The 18505-nt window shown below is 34.8% G+C and overlaps 1 protein-coding gene across 2 annotated transcripts in view; it reads left to right on the top strand.

The window, feature by feature from the left end:
* LOC146406137 (uncharacterized) overlaps nucleotides 1–18505 on the top strand; it is an 872380-nt gene that overhangs the window by 749591 nt on the left and 104284 nt on the right. The gene's annotated exons all lie outside the window — the stretch shown is intronic.

Below are 18505 nucleotides of genomic sequence, written 5' to 3'. Positions count from 1 at the left end.
TTTAATTCAGAAAATATATAGGTTCTGGAGAATAATAACCCATTTTTATTAATTCGAAAGTATCAATTAAGTACATGCAAGGCACAGTTTTCTGGAAGATATATGTGTTTCCGATAGTATCTTTGTTTTAAAAACATATATAAACTATGCAGATAATACTTGAATATAGACAGAAAAGTTCTGAAAGAAGATATATAAAAATGCTGTATATATATGTATAAAACAAAGACACCATGATATTAAAAATAAGAATGTATATGTAAGAAGACAATAAGTGCTATGGAAAAATAAGATGTGGAGGAGATTATAATGTTTAAGAGAGTCAGATATTGGAAGTTGAGGGAAAGATTGGTTTGCAACTATTTTTAAGGATGAATATATTACATAATTATGTTTAAAAGGTATTTTTCATAAAATATAAAATATTTTATATTTTACATAGGGATATAAAATCCTTATAGAACATTTAGAATGCATAGGAAAAGGAGAAATAAAGTTATCAGAAGTTCAGGTATCCAAAGCCAAACTTCCTGTTTTCTTTTTTTTTGTTTGCTTTTTTTATGTTAGAAGATATGATTTAATAATCCCCTTTTTTACAAACCTTCTAGTAATATATCTTATTGGACTTTTAATGTTACAGATATAATATTTTGCCTTGGGAATATTTCATTTCTTATAAAATACCATATTATAATAATGTAATAACTAAACATTTCCTTTATAATCTCTTTCTTCAATTTCTTCAATGGTCCTAACTTAACAGTTCTACTCTCCAGAAGTGATGATTATTATCAATTTCTTATGTATACTTTCAGAATTTTTCTGCATATATTCAAGCATTATCTGTATAGTTTATATATGTTTTTAAAACAAAGATGCTATCAGATTATATCCATCGTGACAATTAAACCACAAAATTTTGGAGAATTTTTAAATTTCATAAATGTAGATACAGTAAGATTCTGAGGTCTAATATCAACTTTATTCCATTGTCACCCATTTACTTTTCCCACTTCCTCTACTTTTGTAGCATATCCCAGACATCATTACCATTTATTTATAAATATTTCAGCATTTATCCCGTAAGGTGAGATCCTATTTTTAATAACAAAAACTCATACTATTACTATATCTAGAAATAAATAAATGTTAATTCCCTATGATTTTAAAACATAAGTATAGATTGACAGTTATAGTGCAATGTCATTAATTTTTTAATGTTTGGTTAAAAAATTCAGTATTAAATAAATACAGAGCAATTTGTTGATACCGTCTGTTAAGTCATTAAAAAAACCTAACAGGCCACACTCCATCTTTTGTTCTTTTTATGTTATTAAAGAGGCCTTCACTATTAATTATTAGAGGTAGTATTATGTGGTAAATTCTTGTACAGGTTTTGTTGGGTAAATCATCCTTGTGGTTTAATATGTTATTCTGTCTCCATTTTCATTAAGTTGATATTTGATTCTAAAGGCTTGATAATGATCAATGATTAGTTCATTTCTTTTTGGCTAGACTTCTTCATAGGAGGTGCGTTTTTCTGTCTCATGATGTTGTTCTCTCCATTTTGTGATTAGTAATTGTTGATATTAAGTGCCTAGATCCATTATTCTATTGGGCACATAAAATTTATATTATTCTAATTCTATATTTTTTATTAGCTGAAGTATTTCTTTTTTTAAAGATTTTTATTTTTTCTATTATAGTTGATTTACAATGTTCTGTCAATTTCTGTGTACATGAAAGTGACCCAGTCATATATATATATACATATACATATATAGATACACATTCTTTTCCTCACATTATCCTCCATCCTTTTCTGTCACAAGTGACTAGATATAGTTCCCTGTACTATCTCATTGGTTATCCACTCCAAATGCAATAGTTTGCATCTACTAACATTAAACTCCCTGTCCACCCCACTCCCTCGCCTTCCTCCTTGGCAACCACAAGTCTATTCTGCATGTCCATTAGTTTATTTTCTTTCTGTAGATAGATTCATTTGTGCCATATATTAGATTCCAAATATAAGTGATATCATATAGCATTTATTTTTCTCTTTCTGTCTTACTTAGGATGACTGAGTCTCTAGTTCCAGCCATGTTGCAGCAAATCGCATTTTTGTTCTTTTTTATGGCTGAGTAGTATTCCATAGTGTGTATATACCACATCTTCTGAATCCATTCATCTGTCAGTGGACAATTAGGTTGTTCCCATGTATTGGCTATTGTGAATAGTGCTGCAGTGAATATAGGGGTGAATATCTATTTCATTGAAAGTTTGTCCAGATTTATGCCCAGGAATAGGATTGCTGGGTCATATGGTAGTTCTATATATAGTTTTCTAAGGTACCTCCATACTGTTTTCCATAGTGATTGTACCAATTTACATTCCCAACAACAGTGAAGAAGGGTACTCTTTTCTCCACACCCTCTCCAGTATTTGTTACTTGGTGACTTGTTAATGATGGCCATTCTGACTGGTGTGAAGTGGTACCTCATTTTAGTGTTGATTTGCATTTCTCTAATAATTAGTGATGTTGAGCATTTTTTCATTTTATGGTTGGCTATCTAAATATCTTCTGTAGAGAAATGTCTATTCAGGACTTCTGCCCATTTTTTAATTGGGTTGTTGTTTTTTTCTTTTTGCTGTTGAGTTGCATAAATTGTTTGGATACCTCAGAGTTTAAGCCCTTGTCAGTTGCATCATTTGAAACTATTTTATCCCATCCTTAGGCTGGTTTTTTTTTTTTAATGGTTTCCTTTACTGTGCAAAATCTTGTCAGTTTGATTAGGTCTCATTGGTTTATTTTTGTTTTTATTTCTGTTGCCTCAGGAGACTGACCTAAGAAAAATTTGTGCAGTTGATGTCAGAGAATGTTTTGTCTACATTCTCTTCCAGGAGTTTGATGGTGTTTTGTCTTATGCTTGAGTCTTTAAAGCATTTTGAGCATATTTTTGTGCATGATGTGAGGGTGTTTTCTAGTTTCATTGAATTACAGGCAGCTGTCCAGTTTTCCCAGCACCACTTGTTGAAGATGCTGTTTTTCCCATTTTATATTCCTGACTCCTTTGTCAAAGATTAGTTGAACATAGGTATCTGGGTTTATCTCTGGGTTCTCTATTGGTCTGTATGTGTGTTTTGGTACCAGTACCACACTGACTTAATTACTGAGGCTTTGTAAAACTGTCTGAAGTCTGGGAGAGTTATGCTTCCAGGCTTGTATTTTTTTCCTCAGATTGCTTTTGCAATTCTGAGTCTTTTGTGGTTCCATATAAATTTTGGGATTGTTGTAGTTCTGTGAAAAATGTCATGAGTAATTTGATAGGGATTGCATTGAATCCATAGCTTGCTTTGGGTAGTATGGCCATTTTAATAATATTTCTTCCAATCATGGAATATCTTTCCATTTTTTTGAATCCTCTTTAATTTCCTTGATGAATGTTTTATGTTCTCAACATGTAAGTCTTTCAGCTCCTTGGTCGCCTTTATTACTAGGTATTTGACTTTTTGGTGTGAAATTTTAAAAGGTATCTTATCTTTATATTCCTTTTCTAATATTTCCTTGTTAGCGTACAGAAATGCAAATGATTTTCTGAGTATTAATCTTGTATCCTGCTACTTTGCTGAATCCATTGATCAGTTCAAGTAGTTTTTGTGTGGAGTCTTTAGGGTTTTCTATATGTAGCATCATATCATCTGCATAGAGTGACAATTTTACTTGGATACATTTTATTTCTTTTGTTTGTCTGAATTCTCTGGCTAGGACTTCCAATACTATGTTGAATAACGGTGGTGAGAGTGGGCATCCCAGATTTTAGTGGGAAGGCTTTCAGCTTTTATCCATTGAGTATTACATTGGCTATGGTTTTGTTATAAATGGCTTTTATTATGTTAAGGTATGTTCCCGCTATACCCACATTGGTAAGAGTTTTTATCATGAATGGATGTTGTAATTTGCCAAATGCTTTTTATGTATCTATTGAGATGATCATGTGGTTTTTAGCTTTTCTTTTGTTAATGTGGTGTATGAAATTGATTGATTTACATATGTGAATTTGGGATGAATCCCACTTGGTCTTGGTGTATGATCTTTTTTATATGTTGTTGGATTTGATTGGCTAGAATTTTGTTGAGAATTTTTGTGTCTATATTCAATAAAGATAATGGCCTATAATTTTTTTTTTGTAGTATCACTATCTGGTTTTGGTATTAGGGTGATGTTGAGCCTTATAGAATGTCTTTGGGAGTGTTCCTTCTTCTTCAAACTTTTGGAAAAGTTTAAATAGGATGGGTATGAGTTCTTCTTTGTATGTTTGGTACAATTCACCTGTGAAGACATCTGGTCCTGGACTTTCATTTGTGGGGAAGGATTTTATTACACATTCAATTTCATTTCTAGTGATAGGTCTGTTCAGTTGATCTATTTCTTCTTGATTCAGATTTGGCAGGCTGTAAGTCTCTAGAAATTCTCCATGTCTTCTAGATTGTCAAATTTGTTGAGATATAATTGTTTGTGGTATTCTCTTACATTTTGTGGTATTTCTGCTATATCCATTGAAATATCTTCTTTTTTATTTCTTATTTTGTTTATTTGAGTTCCTTCTCTGCTCTTCTTGGCAAGTATGGCCAAAAGTTTGTCAATTTTGCTTACCATTTCAAAGAACCAGCTCTTCATTTTATTGATTTTTTTCTATTTTTTTTGTAATCTCTTATTTTATTGATTTCCTCTCTGATCTTTATGGTTTCCTTCCTTCTGCTGACTTTAGGTTTTGTCTCTTCTTTTTCTAATTCTTTTAGGAGGTGGGTTAAGTTGTTGATTTGAGATTTTTCTTTTTAGAAGAAGGCCTAAACAATGCTTTTGTGACATCCCATAGATTTTATATGGTAGGTTTTCTTTATCATTTGTCTCAAGGTATTTTTTTATTTCATTTTTGATTTCCTCCTTTACCCATTTTTTATTACTCAATATATTACATTTATAATTGTACAATGATCATCACAATCCAATTTTAGAGGATTTCCATCCCACACCCCCACACCACAAACTGTCTCCTTTGGAAACCATAAGTTTTTCAAAGTCTGTGAGTCAGTATCTGTTCTGCAAAGAAGTTCTGCCTTTTCTCAGATTCTACATGTCAGTGATAGCATTTGATGTTGGTGTCTCATTGTCTGACTGACTTCACTTAGCATGATAATGTCTAGGTCCATCCATGTTGCTAAAAATGCCTTTATTTCATTCCGTTTAATGGCCGAGTATTATTACATTGTGGATACATACCACTTCTTCTTCATCCACTTCTCTGTTGATGGACATTTAGGTTGTTTCCATGTCTTGGCTATTGCAAATAGTGCTTCAATGAACACTGGGGTACATGTGTCTTTGCAAGTCATGATTTTCTCTGGATAGATGCCCAAGAGTGGGATTGCTGGATTAAATGGTAGTTCTATTTTTAGTTTTCTGAGGGATCTCCATACTGCTTTCCACAGTGGTTGCACCAATTTACAATCCCACCAAGAGTGTACTAGGGTTCCTTTTTCTCCACACCCTCTACAGCACTATTGTTTGTAGACTTTTGGATGATGACCATTCTGGCTGGTGTACGGTGGTACCTCATAGTGGATTTGATTTGCATTTCTCTAATAAGGAGTGATGTTGAACATCTTTTCATGTGTTTGTTGGCCATCTGTATGTCTTCTTTGGAGAACTGTATTTTTAGATCTTCTGCCCATTTTTTCATGGGGTTGTTTGTTTTTTTGGTATTGAGCGGTAGGAGGTATTTATAAATTTTGGAGATTAATCCCTTGTCAGTTGAATCACTTACAAAGATTTTCTCCCATTCTGTGGGTTCTCTTTTCATTTTGTTTAGGGTTTCCTTTGCTGTGAAGAAACTTTTAAGTTAGATTAGGTCCCATTTGTTTATTTTTGTTTTTATTGTCATTGCTCTAGGAGGTGGATCTGAGAAGATGTTGCTGTCGTTTATGTCAGAGAGTGTTTGGCCTATGTTTTCCTCTAAGAGTTTGATAGTGTCTGGTCTTATATCTAGGTCTTTAATCCATTTGGAGTTTGTTTTTGTGTATGGTGTTAGGGAGTGTTCTCATTTCATTCTTTTCCATGTGGCTGTCCAGTTTTCCCAGCACCACTTATTGAAGGGACTGTCTTTTCTCCACTGTATATTCTTGCCTCTTTTGTCATAGATTAGTTGACTCTGAGTGCATGGGTTTAATACTAGGCTTTCTATCCTGTTCCACTGATCTATATTTCTGTCTTTGTGCCAGTACCATATAGTTTTGATGAATATTGCTTTGTAGTATAGTCTGAAGACAGGGAGCCTGATTCCTCCAGCTCCATTTTTCGTTTTCAGGATGTCTTTGGCTATTCTGGGTCTTGTGTGCTTCCAAACAAACTTTAAACTATTTTGTTCGAGTTCTGTGAAAAATGCCCTTGGTAATTTGATAGGAATTGCATTGAATCCTTAGATTGCCTTAGGTAGTATAGTCATTTTGATAATATTAACTCTTCTAATACATGAGCATGGTATATCTTTCCATCTATTTGTGTCATCTTTGATTTCTTTCATCAGTGTCTCATAGTTTTCAGAGTACAGGTCTTTTGTCTCTTTAGGTAGGTTTACTCCTAGGTATTTTATTCTTTTGGATGTGTTGGTAAACGGGATTGCTTCCCTAATTTCTCTTTCTGATCTTTCATTGTTAGTGTAGAGAAATGCCATTGATTTCTGTGTATTAATTTTGTATCCTGTGACTTTGCCAAATTCATGGATGAGCTCTAACAGTCTTCTGGTAGAGTCTTTGGGATTCTCTAGGCATAGTATCATGTCATCTGCAAATAGTGAGTGTTTTACTTCTTCCTTTCCAATTTGGATTCTTTTTATTTCACTTCTCTGATTGCTGTGGCTAGGACTTCCAAAACTATGTTGAATAGTAGTGGTGAGAGCGGACATTCTTGTCTTGTTCCTGATCTCACTGGGATTTCTTTCAGCTTTTCACTATTGAGAATGATGTTCACTGTGGATTTGTCATATATGGCCTTTCTAATGTTGAGGTAGGTTCCCATTATGCCCACTTTTTGAAGTGTTTTTATCAGAAATGCATGTTGGATTTTGTCAAAGGGTTTATCTGCATGTATTGAGAGGATCACATGGTTTTTATTCTTCAGTTCGTTAATGTGCTGTATCACATGGATGGATTTGCAGATATTGAAGAACCCTTGCATCCCTGGGATAAATCCCACTTGATCATGATGTACAATCCTTTTAATGTATTGTTGGATGTAGTTTCCTACTATGTTGTTGAGGATTTTTGCCTCTATGTTCATCAGTGAAATTGGACTGTAATTTTCTTTTCTTTTTTTTTTTTGTGGTATCTTTGTCTGGTTTTGGTATCAGGGTGATGGTGGCCTCATAGAATGAGTTTGGGAGTATCCCTTCCTCTGCAGTTTTTTGAATTAGTTTCGGAAGGATAGTAATTTGTCCATTACTTCTAGGTTTTCTGTTTTGTTGGTATATAGTTGCAAATAGCAGTCTCTCATGATCCTTTGTATTTCTGTGATGTCCGTTGTTATTGTCCTTTTTCATTTCATATTTTATTGATTTGAGTCCTCTCTCTTTTTTTTTCTTGCTAAGTATAGCTAAGGGTTTATCAGTTTTGTTGATCTTTTCAAAGTACCAGCTTTTCGTTTCATTCATCTTTTCTAGGGTTTTCTTTGTTTCTATTTCATCGATTTCTACTCTGATCTTTATGATTTCTTTCCTTCTACTAACTTTTGGATATTGTCTGTTCTTCTCTCTCAAGCTGCTTTAGATGTATAGTTAGCTCGTTTATTTGAACTTGTTCTTGTGTCCTGATGTGGGCTTGTATTGCTATAAAGTTTCCTCTTAGAACGGCTTTTGCTGCATCCATAGGTTTTGGAGTGTCGTACCTTTGTTGTCATTTGCTTCTAGGTATTTTTTAATTTCCTCTTTGATTTCTTCAGTGATCCATTGGTTGTTTAGTAGCATGTTGTTTAGTCTCCACGTGTTCGTGTTTTTTGCAGTTTTTTTCTTGTTGTTGATTTCCAGTCGGATCACATTGTGGTCGGAAAAGATACTTGATAGATTTGATTTTCTTAAAGGTACTGAGGTTTGATCTGTAGCCCAGAATGTGATTAATCTTAGAGAATGCTCCATGTGTACCTGAGAAGAATGTGTATTCTGTTCCTTTTGGATGGAATGTCCTATAAATATCTATTAAGTCCATCTGGTCTAATTCTTCATTCAGGGCCTTTTGTTTTTCCCTATTGATTTTCTGTCTTGATGATTTGTGCATTGCTGTAAGTGGGGTGTTCAAGTCCCCCACTATTTTTGTGTTATTGTCAATTTGTCCTTTTAAAGTTGTTAGCAGTTGCCTTGTATATTGTGGTGATCCTATGCTGGGTGTGTAGATATTTAAAATTGTTATATCTTCTTCTTGCATTGATCCTTTGATCATTATGTAGTGACCTTCCTTGTCCCTTAAAATATTCTTCATTTATAGTCTATTTTGTCTGTTATAAGTATTGCTGCTCCAGCTTTCTTTTGATTTCTGTTTGCATGGAATATTTTCTTCCATCCTCTCACTTTCAATTTGTGTGTGTCCCTAGAAATGAAATGGGTCTCTTGAAGACAGCATATATATGGATCTTGTTTTTGTATCCATTCGTCTGGTCTATGTTTTTTGGTTGAGGTGTTTAGTCCCTTAACATTTAAGGTAATTATTGATATGTATGTTCTTATTGCCATTTTATTAATTGCTTTGGATTTGTTTTTGTTGCTCTTTTTTCTTCCCTTCTTCTCTTGTTCTCTCCTCTTCTGGTTTGATGACTATCTTTTGTGTTGTATTTGAGTTGATTTTTCTTATTTTTGTATGTATCAGTTGTAGTTTTTTGGTTTCTAGTTATTCTGAAATTTTGATATAAAAGTCTCTCTATATATACATATATATATATATGAAATTGTTTTAATTTGTTGGTCTCTTAATTGAAACTGCATCTCTAGTGTCCTGCATTTGTACCCTCCTCTTCTGATGATTTCTGATTTTGTTGGCATAATTGGGCATGGATGATATCGTATCTTACTATATATATACCTTTACTGGTGAGCCTTGTCATTTGTGGTATTTTTGTTTCTGGTTGAGTCCTTTTCTTCACTGCCTAGAGAAATTCCTTTAGTATTTGTTTAAATACTAAAGCTGGTTGGTATCATAGTTAAAGCTGGTTTAGTGTTGCTGAATTCTTTTAGCTTTTATCTATGAAGCTTTTGATTTCTCCTTCAGATCTGAAAGAGAGCCTTGCTGGGTAAGGTAATTTTGGTTGGAGCTTTGTTCCTGTCATCACGTTAAGTATATCATGCCACTCCCTTCTGGCCTGCAGAGTTTTTGCTGAAAAATCTGCCAATAACCTTATTGGGGTTCCCTTGTATGTTACTTGTTTCTTTTCCCTAGCTGCTTTCAAGATTTTCTCTTTGTCTTTAATTTTGGTCACTTTGATGAATATGTGTCTTGGGTGTTCCTCCTTGGGTTTATTTTATATGGTACTCATTGCGCTTCCTGGATTTGAGTAAGTTCTTCCTTTCCCATGTCAGGGAAGTTTTCGGCTATTATCTCTTAGAATATTTTTTCTGTCCCCTTCTCTCTCTCTTCTCCTTCTGGCCCCCCTATAATATGGATGTTGGTGCATTTAACATTGTCCCAGAGTTCTCTGAGACTCTCTTCATTTGTTTTCAACCTTTTTTCTCTTTTCTGTTCTGCATCCATGATTTTCAGTAAGCTGTCTTCTACCTTGCTTATTCGTTCTTCTGCCTCCTGTATTCTGCTGTTGTTTGCTTCTAATTAATTTTTTATTTCAGTTATTGTATTTTGCATCTCTTCTTGCTTTAGTTTTACATCTTGTATCTCTTTGCTCAGTGTTTCCTGTAAATTATCCATCCTTGCCTCCAGTTTATTTCCAGTGTCTTGCATCGTCTTTAGCATCAATGGTCTTTTTCCTGGAGACTGAGAGTCTCCTGATCACTTAGATGTTTTTCTGGGGTTTTTTCATTCTCCCTCATCTGAGTTATAGTTCCCTGTCTTTTCATTTTTATAGATTTTTAGTGTGGTGACCTTTTTGCTATTCTTGTGTTTAGTACCACTTTTAAAATAGGTTTGTTTTTTTTTTCCCCTTTTAGATCTGTATACTGGCTTATTTATGTGATTGCTATCCAATTGTGATTTCCTTCATCCTATTTCTTATTTGTTATTTAAAGGCGCCCTTTCAGCATTTCTTTAGAATGGGTTTAGTAATGCTGTACTCTTAGTTTTTGTTTGTTGGAAAAAATCTTTATTTCTCCTTCTGTTTTTTTTTTTTTTTTTTTTTTTTTTTTTTTTTTTTTTTTTTTTTTTGTCTTTTTGCCATTTCCTGGGCCGCTCCCACGGCATATGGAGGTTCCCAGGCTAGGGGTCCAATCGGAGCTGCAGCCACCGGCCTACACCATAGCCACAGCAACTCGGGATCCGAGCCGCGTCTGCGACCTACACCACAGCTCACGGCAACGCCGGATCCCCAACCCACTGAGCAAGGGCAGGGATCGAACCCGCAACCTCATGTTTCCTAGTCGGATTCGTTAACCACTGCGCCACCACGGGAACTCCTCTCCTTCTGTTTTAAGTGATATTCTTCCTCTGTATTCTTTAGAATGGGTTTAGTAATGCTGTACTCTTAGTTTTTGTTTGTTGGAAAAAATCTTTATTTCTCCTTCTGTTTTAAGTGATATTCTTCCTCTGTAGAGTTATTTTAAGCTGATTTTTTTTCCCTTTTAGAACGTTGAATATATTTTGCTACTTTCTTCTAGTCTGTAGTGTTTCTGTAGAGAAATCAGCTGAAAGCCTCATGGGGGTTCCCTTATAATTAAGTCTTTGTTTTTCTCTTGCTATCTTTAGAACCCTGTCTTTAACTTTTGTCATTTTTATTATAATATGCCTTGATGTGAGCCTCTTTGGGGTCAACTTGTTTGGGGCCCTCTGTACATCCTGTGCTTGATACATGTTTCCTTTAGATTTGGAACGTTTTCAGACATAATTTCTTCAAATATATTTTCAATCCCCTTCTCTTTTTCTTCTTCTTCTGACATCCTTATTATGCATAGATTGGCCTGTTTTATATTATCCAACAGATCTCTGATATTGCTTTCATGTCTTCTCATTTGGTTTTCTGTCTGCTGTCCTGATTGGGTGATTTTCATTATTCTATCTTCTAAGTCACTAATTCATTCCTCTGTATTATTCATTCTGCTCTTCAGTGTCTTCAACTCAGCCTGTCTCTCTGCAAATGAATTTTCTAATTTTTCTTGGCTCCTATATATTCTAGTTCCTTTCTAAAGTAAACTGCATTACTGTTCATATCTGCTCTTAATTCCTTCATATTCACCCTTAATTCCTTTAGTATTTTCACTGTCTCCTTTTTGGACTCAATGTCTGTTAGAATGCAGAGATCTTTTTATTTTTTGTCCTTCAGTTGAATTCTCCTGTTCTTTTAACTGGAAATGGTTCCTGAGCTTCTTCACTTTCCTTATATTTTGCTTATTCTGTGAGTTTAGGGAAAACAAATACTGTAGTCTTGGAGGGCTATTTATATGTGTGAGCACCCCTGGGTGTTTTGTGAGAGCTTACTTTTTATTTTTAGGGTGCTGTGCATGCTTACAGGGAGATGGAGGCAATGGGCAGGGCTCGTAGCCAGTGCCTGGTTTACAGGCCCTTGACTGTGTCAAGGACTTGTGCAAAGGTTTTGCAGGTTTCTCCTAGTTGCAGTGCTTAGGGAAGGTACATTGATCAGGCATGTGTATGTGATGCCCAGAGTGTTTGGCAGTGGTAGCCGTGGGGCAGGCACATTCCAAGGGGAGTGAAAGCAGCAATGCTTTGTGCTCAGTGCCTGGGTCTGCAGGTGGTTCCTGTTCTCAGACCCCTAGTAGTAGCAGGTCGTGCCACCTCTTGTGTCTGAGATGACTGCTGTAGTTTGCCCCTGCTTCCTGTAGACCACACAGAAGTCACCATATCATGCTTAGCCCTCTGCTGCCCTTAGCCCACACAGCAGGTGCCCAGCTACCCACAGCCTGCAAAAGAGGCACTCAGTTTCCCATAGGCCATGAAAGTGGTGCATTAACACCTGTAGCCTCTGCCAGAGGCTTCCCACCCTCTGAGATACCATGAGTGCACAGAGAAAGACATTCTTATTGTGGTCAACCCCTCCTCCTCTCACCCCTTCCAACAATGCCCCCTTGCTTCTCCTGCAGGCCCAGACCTTCTCCTGGGTTCACTTAGTTGTTGTACTCAGCTCCCCAGACTGGCACACTACTCCCTAGCACCTCAGGCAGTCTCCACAGAGCCAGCCCTAGTCCTCCCTCCAGAGCTGACCTCTGGAATCTGAATCTCAGCATCCAGCCCCCACCCTAGTGTCTCAGGCTGTGATGTCCAGGGACCATGATTCAGATGGTCTGTGTAGTTATCACTTTGCTTTGTCCTCCTCAGTCCAGATGCTGCACTTTTCTTCAGAACTTTGAGGTCCCTCCATCTTGGTCGATCTCCTCATCAGTTAGGTGCCTTCACAGGATGTGGATTCCTTTCCTCTTTAATATTTCCCTCTCAGGAGTGCTAGTTCTGTCCTGATTCCTTCTCTCTCTCTCTCACTCTCTCTCTTTCTTCTTGTTCTACCCACTTATGTGGAGGGTTTCTTGTCCTCTTTGGAGATTTAAGATCTTCTGCTAGCATTCAGTAAATGTTCTGTGTGAATCGTTCTAAATGTAGGTGTGTTTTTTGGATGTGTTTGTGTGAAAAGGTGACCACCACATCTTACTCCTCGGCCATCTTGATCCTTCCTCTGAATTATTTCGATAAAGTGACATTTCTTCTGTCTCCTATTTGTCTATATACCTGTATAGTTATTAAAACAAAAGATTACTAAATGCTTGATACTTTCCTTTTATTTACTAGTTTCAGAAACAATTAGCTATTTCCCCTGATTCCTCCATCAGTGCCCAAATACTTGCTGCTGATTTTAGAATTACTATGAAATAATATGTTAAGCCTTTTTAATATGTTTCAATCACTAGTTATTATTTTTATTTATGCTCAAATAGTACCATCTTTGGTCAGTGGATACTTCTTCAAGTTGACTTTGCAGTCTTTATATATGACTGTAGTAGTTTTTCGTTGTTGTTTCTGCTTCTTTGCATTTGGTATGAAAACCTTTTTTGGCATTTATTTATTACATATCATGGTCTACACTGAAGTCTGCAATTTCTCCAAGAATTCTTATTTTATTTGGTAGAACACTGTGTCTGAAAGCCACAATCTGGGAACTAGAGGTGATCATTTCTTCTTTGTTGATAATTATTTTTCTAAACCTTCTCATTGGACATAGATAGAAATAAGTTTTAAAGAAAAATACATAGTGAATTAATGCTAACAATCCTAAAATTTTAAATCATATTGTTGAAATATATATATAAATCCACAAATCATAAAAGTCATAGCTTAGAGAATTTAAGGAAATTGAGGCTAACTAGCATATATATATCAAGAAGTAAAACACTGTCAGCACTACAGAGGTCCCACTTGGATGTCCCACTTGGGTCTTTCCCAGTTATTAACACACCTCATGTTGTAAAATGATAGTTTAGTATTTTTTGTTTAAAATTGGAAGTTTGTTTCACCCTACACTGGAGTCCCAAATGGGTATTCATACCTAATGGTTGACTCTCTATCTGTAAGTCAGAGATCTAGGATCTTTGCAAATTTTAACTGTTCCATTTTAAACATATGGCCCTAAAGGTATCACAGTCCATGATCCTCTGGAATACATCTTGGGAAATTTTTATAAGCCAGACCTGTAAGTAGTATACTTTATTTCTTTGTACATCACATTAGGCAGAACTCCGTGATATGGGCCTCCAAAATTTCATGGAGGCTGAATAATAGTGTTCAATTGGATGCTGAGAAGCAGAGGGACACAGGTGAGTTAATCACTGACCAGCGTCTTCCACAATTGTTCTTCTGGTTTAAAATATTAAAAATTTATTCTTCTCCTACACTGAAACCCACTCATCTCCACCCAATGGGAATGTGAAATCCTCTTCTGTCACTGCATCCAGGTGAAGTCCAGGATGTGGGGGGGAATGCTGACAGAGAAGACAACCATCAGATGTAGATGTTTCTCTTAATACCCAGCAATTTATCAATTGCAAAGACAAGTTTTCTTCCCCTAAACACTTAATGGCAGTGTAGAAATAGAATATGGCATTAAAAATTCAAGTTGGGGGAGCATTTCTGCGGCATTTAAACTGACAGAACACATGTGATTAGGGCGTTTTTCTATTAAGATTTCCCCCAAATATGTTCTTGGATCTATATCATTTATATTTAGATTTACTTTAAAAAAAGTTTGAAATATAATTAATTTTTGATCTAATATAAATAATTGTAATCTATCAATACTTTTTTAAAAAATACACAATTGAAATATTTTTAATATGCCTTTAAACCTTAAAGTTCTGTTGTATGATTGGTAATTAATGCAAGGTGAAATTTGCATTATAGACTTATAGAGTGAAAACTGTAACAGGCAGATTTGACAGGAAAAATCATGTGATTTTTGGTGGACATGCTAATTTTGATTTACATATTAAATCCATGAAGTTATATTGAAATGGCAGTTAGATTTATGAGTGTGGAATTTGAGAGAATGGGGGGTATGACCAAATCATGAATTCGGTGGTCATCAGCAAATAGGTATTCAGTATCATGAGGAATAATGCATTGACCAAAGAATGGAGTATGAATGAAGAAAATAATGGAAGTTCACAGTACAATCCAACATTAAGAGAGAGCAGAGGAAAAATTACAAAGGAAAAGGTGAAGGAACAATGAGGTGGAATTGTGTTTACCTTATTTATTAGAAGCAAGTAAATAATATTTGACAACATGGAGGAGACAGTTATATAAAATTATATTGGTCAAGAAGGCAAAAGTTTGTAATCAACCATTTGATGTAGCGCGTGGAGTTCTAAGTAGTTTTAGTGAATTGCTAGGACAAAACCTTGATTGGTGTAAGGTTGGGCAAAATGAGGGGAGAAACAAAGAGGAACTGAAATTTTAACATTAAATAGTGTCCATCTTTGTCTTTCTTTATAGCCTTCATTTTAAAGTCTATTTTTTTCTGATACGAGTATTACAACTCCTGCTTTCCTCTCCTTTCCATTTGCATGAAGTATCTTTTCCCATCCCCTCACTTTCAATTTATCTGTGTCCTTTGCCCTAAGGTGAGTCTCTTGTAGACAGCATATTGTAAGTTCTTGCTTTTTAATCCAATCTACCACTCTGTCTTTTGATTAGACATTCAGTCCATTATCACTTAAGGTAAATATTGATAAATATGTATTTACATATTTATGTCTATTTTAAACCCTGTTATCCAATTGATTCTATGTTTATCCTTTGTTCATTTCTTTTTTTTGGTTGGATGATTTCCTTATATTTTATGCTCGTGTCCTTCTCTTTTTAGTTTTTGTAATGTAATGTTCAGTTTTGATTTGTAGTTGACCTCTTTTCAAGTATGTTAACACTCATGTTGGTCACATCCTTTGCAAATATTTTCTCCTATTCTGTAGGTTGTCTTTTTGTTTTGCTGATATTTTCCTTTTCTGTACAGAGCTTTTAAGTTTGATTTGGTCTCATTTGTCTATATTTGACTTTATTTCCTTTGCCTTGGGAGACTAATATAAGAAAATATTGCAATGATTTATATCTGAGAATGCCTTGTATTTGTTATCTTATAGGAGTTTTATAGTGTCCTGTCTGATATATAGGTCTTTAAACCATTTTGAGTTCATTTCTTTATATGGTGTGAGAGTGTTCTAACTTTATTGAGTTACATGAGAGATTGTTCACCTTTCCCAATATCATTTTCTGAAGAGATTGTCTTTCCTCCATTGTATATTCTTGCCTCTTTTGTCATAGCTTAATTGACCATAGGTGTGTGGATTTATTTCTGGGCTCTCCATTCTGTCTCATTCATCGATATATCTGCCTTTGTGCTATTACCATGCTGTTTTGATTACTGTAGCTTTGTAGTATTGTGAAGTCTGGAAGGGTTATGTTCTTTTTCCTCAGGATTGCTTTGGCAATTCTGTTTTTTTTGTGGTTCATATAAATTTTAGTATCACATATTTTAGTTCTGTAAAAAATAAGTGATGAGTATTTTGATAGGGATTGCATTAAATTTGTAGATTGCTTTGAGTATGGCAATTTTGAGGTGTGTAGGGATAAATTAGTAGTATGGGACTAATAGATAAAAACTACCACACATAAAATAGATAAGCAACAGTATTTATTGTACAGAATAGGAAGCTATATTCAATATCTTGTAATAACCTATAATGAGAAGTAATCTGAAAAAAAAATCTATACTGATGTTTGAATCACTTTGCTGTACACCTGAAAGAAACACAATATTGTAAGTCAACTTTACTTGAATAAAAATATTTTTAAAAAGAAATTTGCAAAAGGAACTTTGCAAAAGGGGATAACTATCAGAATTTGTAGAACGAAATAAGTTTTTTAAACTGGAAAAAGTAGTATAACATTTTTTCAATGAGGGAGGAACAGAGGGGTGAAAAAAAATTGGGGGGAGATAGTGTGGTAATGTTGAGTTGGCAAAAGAAAGGTCTAATTTAAAAGTGAATTGATTAAGATCTGAAGCGACATCTCACCAAGGAGGATATATGAAAGACAGATAAGCATATGAAAAGGTACTACTATGAGACACTACTACACAGCTACTAGAATGGCTAAAATCCAACACACTAACAGAGCAAATTCTGGCGAGGATGTGGGGCAATTCATTCTTTGCTGGTGGGAATGCCAAGTGGTGTTGCCATGTTGAAGATGCAGCTTAGCGGTTTCTACAAAGCTAAATATAGGCTTAGCATAAGAACTAATAATTTCATTCATAGATTTTTATCCAAATGAGGTGAAAGCTTGTGTACACACAAAAACTTGCACATGAATGTTTACAGCAGCTTTATTCATAATTGTCAAAACTTGGAAGGAAACAAAATAGTGTATATGATTCTAAAAAGGTACATATAGGTCCTGATGCATTTGTCAAAATCCATGGAACTACACAACACAAAGTGTGAATTCTAATGTAAACCATGGACCTGAGTTAATAATAGTATGTTGATGTTGTTTCCTCAGTTATAACAAATGAACCTCTCTGGTGCAAGATGTTAATAATAGGAGAAACTTTGGGAGGTGGTGAGTGTATATACAAATTAACCGTAACTTCTAGTAATTTTTCTCTGAACTTAAAACTGCTCTAAAAATTACTATTCAAGGATGAAAAATAAACACATAATTATAAAAATATTAATGAAACGGGATTATCTTGTAATACAAGCAGAGATCTTTGATAACAATTGAGAAATCAGCACATTCAGATGTAGATGCTGATAAGTGAGGAGATATGAGGAAGAGAGATAGTGGATGTTATTTTTAGATTGTTTCAAATTTCTCAGTAAAATCAGAGGAAAAGTCTTTATCTCAGAGTGAAAATATTTAAATGTTAGAAGATTGTTTCATATATCTTATTTTAAAATTCTAAGAATAAAAACATCAATGTGTTAGGCAAGTATAGGATAATTGCAATGCAATTAAGGGCCCAGTTGTCATCTGTGGTTTTAATTTTCAAGCAAGACCAGTCAATGTGGTTTTGTATTGTATGAGTTTTTTCTTTTCTCCAGACTTCCTGAGATGTATGATACATTTGTAGAATAGACAAATGTTGGATTTAACCAGAGTTATGGTTTTGCAAGCCAATATGATAAATTGTGAGAGGGAAAGAAAGAAGAAAGTGAATCAATGAGAGTAATTTTAATGAATTACCATATATATTAGCTTGCTAGAGCTGCCATGACCAAATAGGACAGACTGAGTGGCTTAAACAACAGGAATTTATTTTTTCACTATCAGGATGCCAGAAGTCCAAAATCCCGGTATCATCGGGCTTTGTTTCTCTTGAGGCTTCTCAATTGTTCAGCCAAGTTCTCAGCCACTTTGTGACACAGATAGCCCTTCTTCTGGTTTCCAGTAACATGTTCTGCATTTCCATCTGACAATCACTAGAATCACCTTTAATTTCTGTATTTCTATTAATAGTTTCTTCAAAGCAATCTAGAATTTTTCTAACATGCAACTCAAAGCTTTTTTTTTTCTCTAGATGCCACTGCTCATTTCCATAGAAATATTTAGACTATGCCATTATCAAGAACTGTAATTCTCAAATCTCATTTTCAAGTATCCACACTCTGAGTACCAATCCTTTGACATTAAAATAACCTCCAATCCAATTCTGTTATTTTTTATTGTCTCTATTCTAGTTAATGGCTCTCTCCCCTTCTTACCAAGCTTAAATCATATATCATTATTGGCTGAATTGTTG

The sequence above is a fragment of the Sus scrofa genome, chromosome 1 (assembly GCF_054392235.1).
Source record: "Sus scrofa isolate SSC_HxYL_T2T_F1_AM1 chromosome 1, Sscrofa_HxYL_maternal_Yorkshire_Landrace_v2.0, whole genome shotgun sequence".
NCBI lineage: Eukaryota > Metazoa > Chordata > Mammalia > Artiodactyla > Suidae > Sus > Sus scrofa.
Note: the sequence above shows the minus strand (reverse complement) of the source record. Positions and strands in the feature narration are given on the sequence as shown.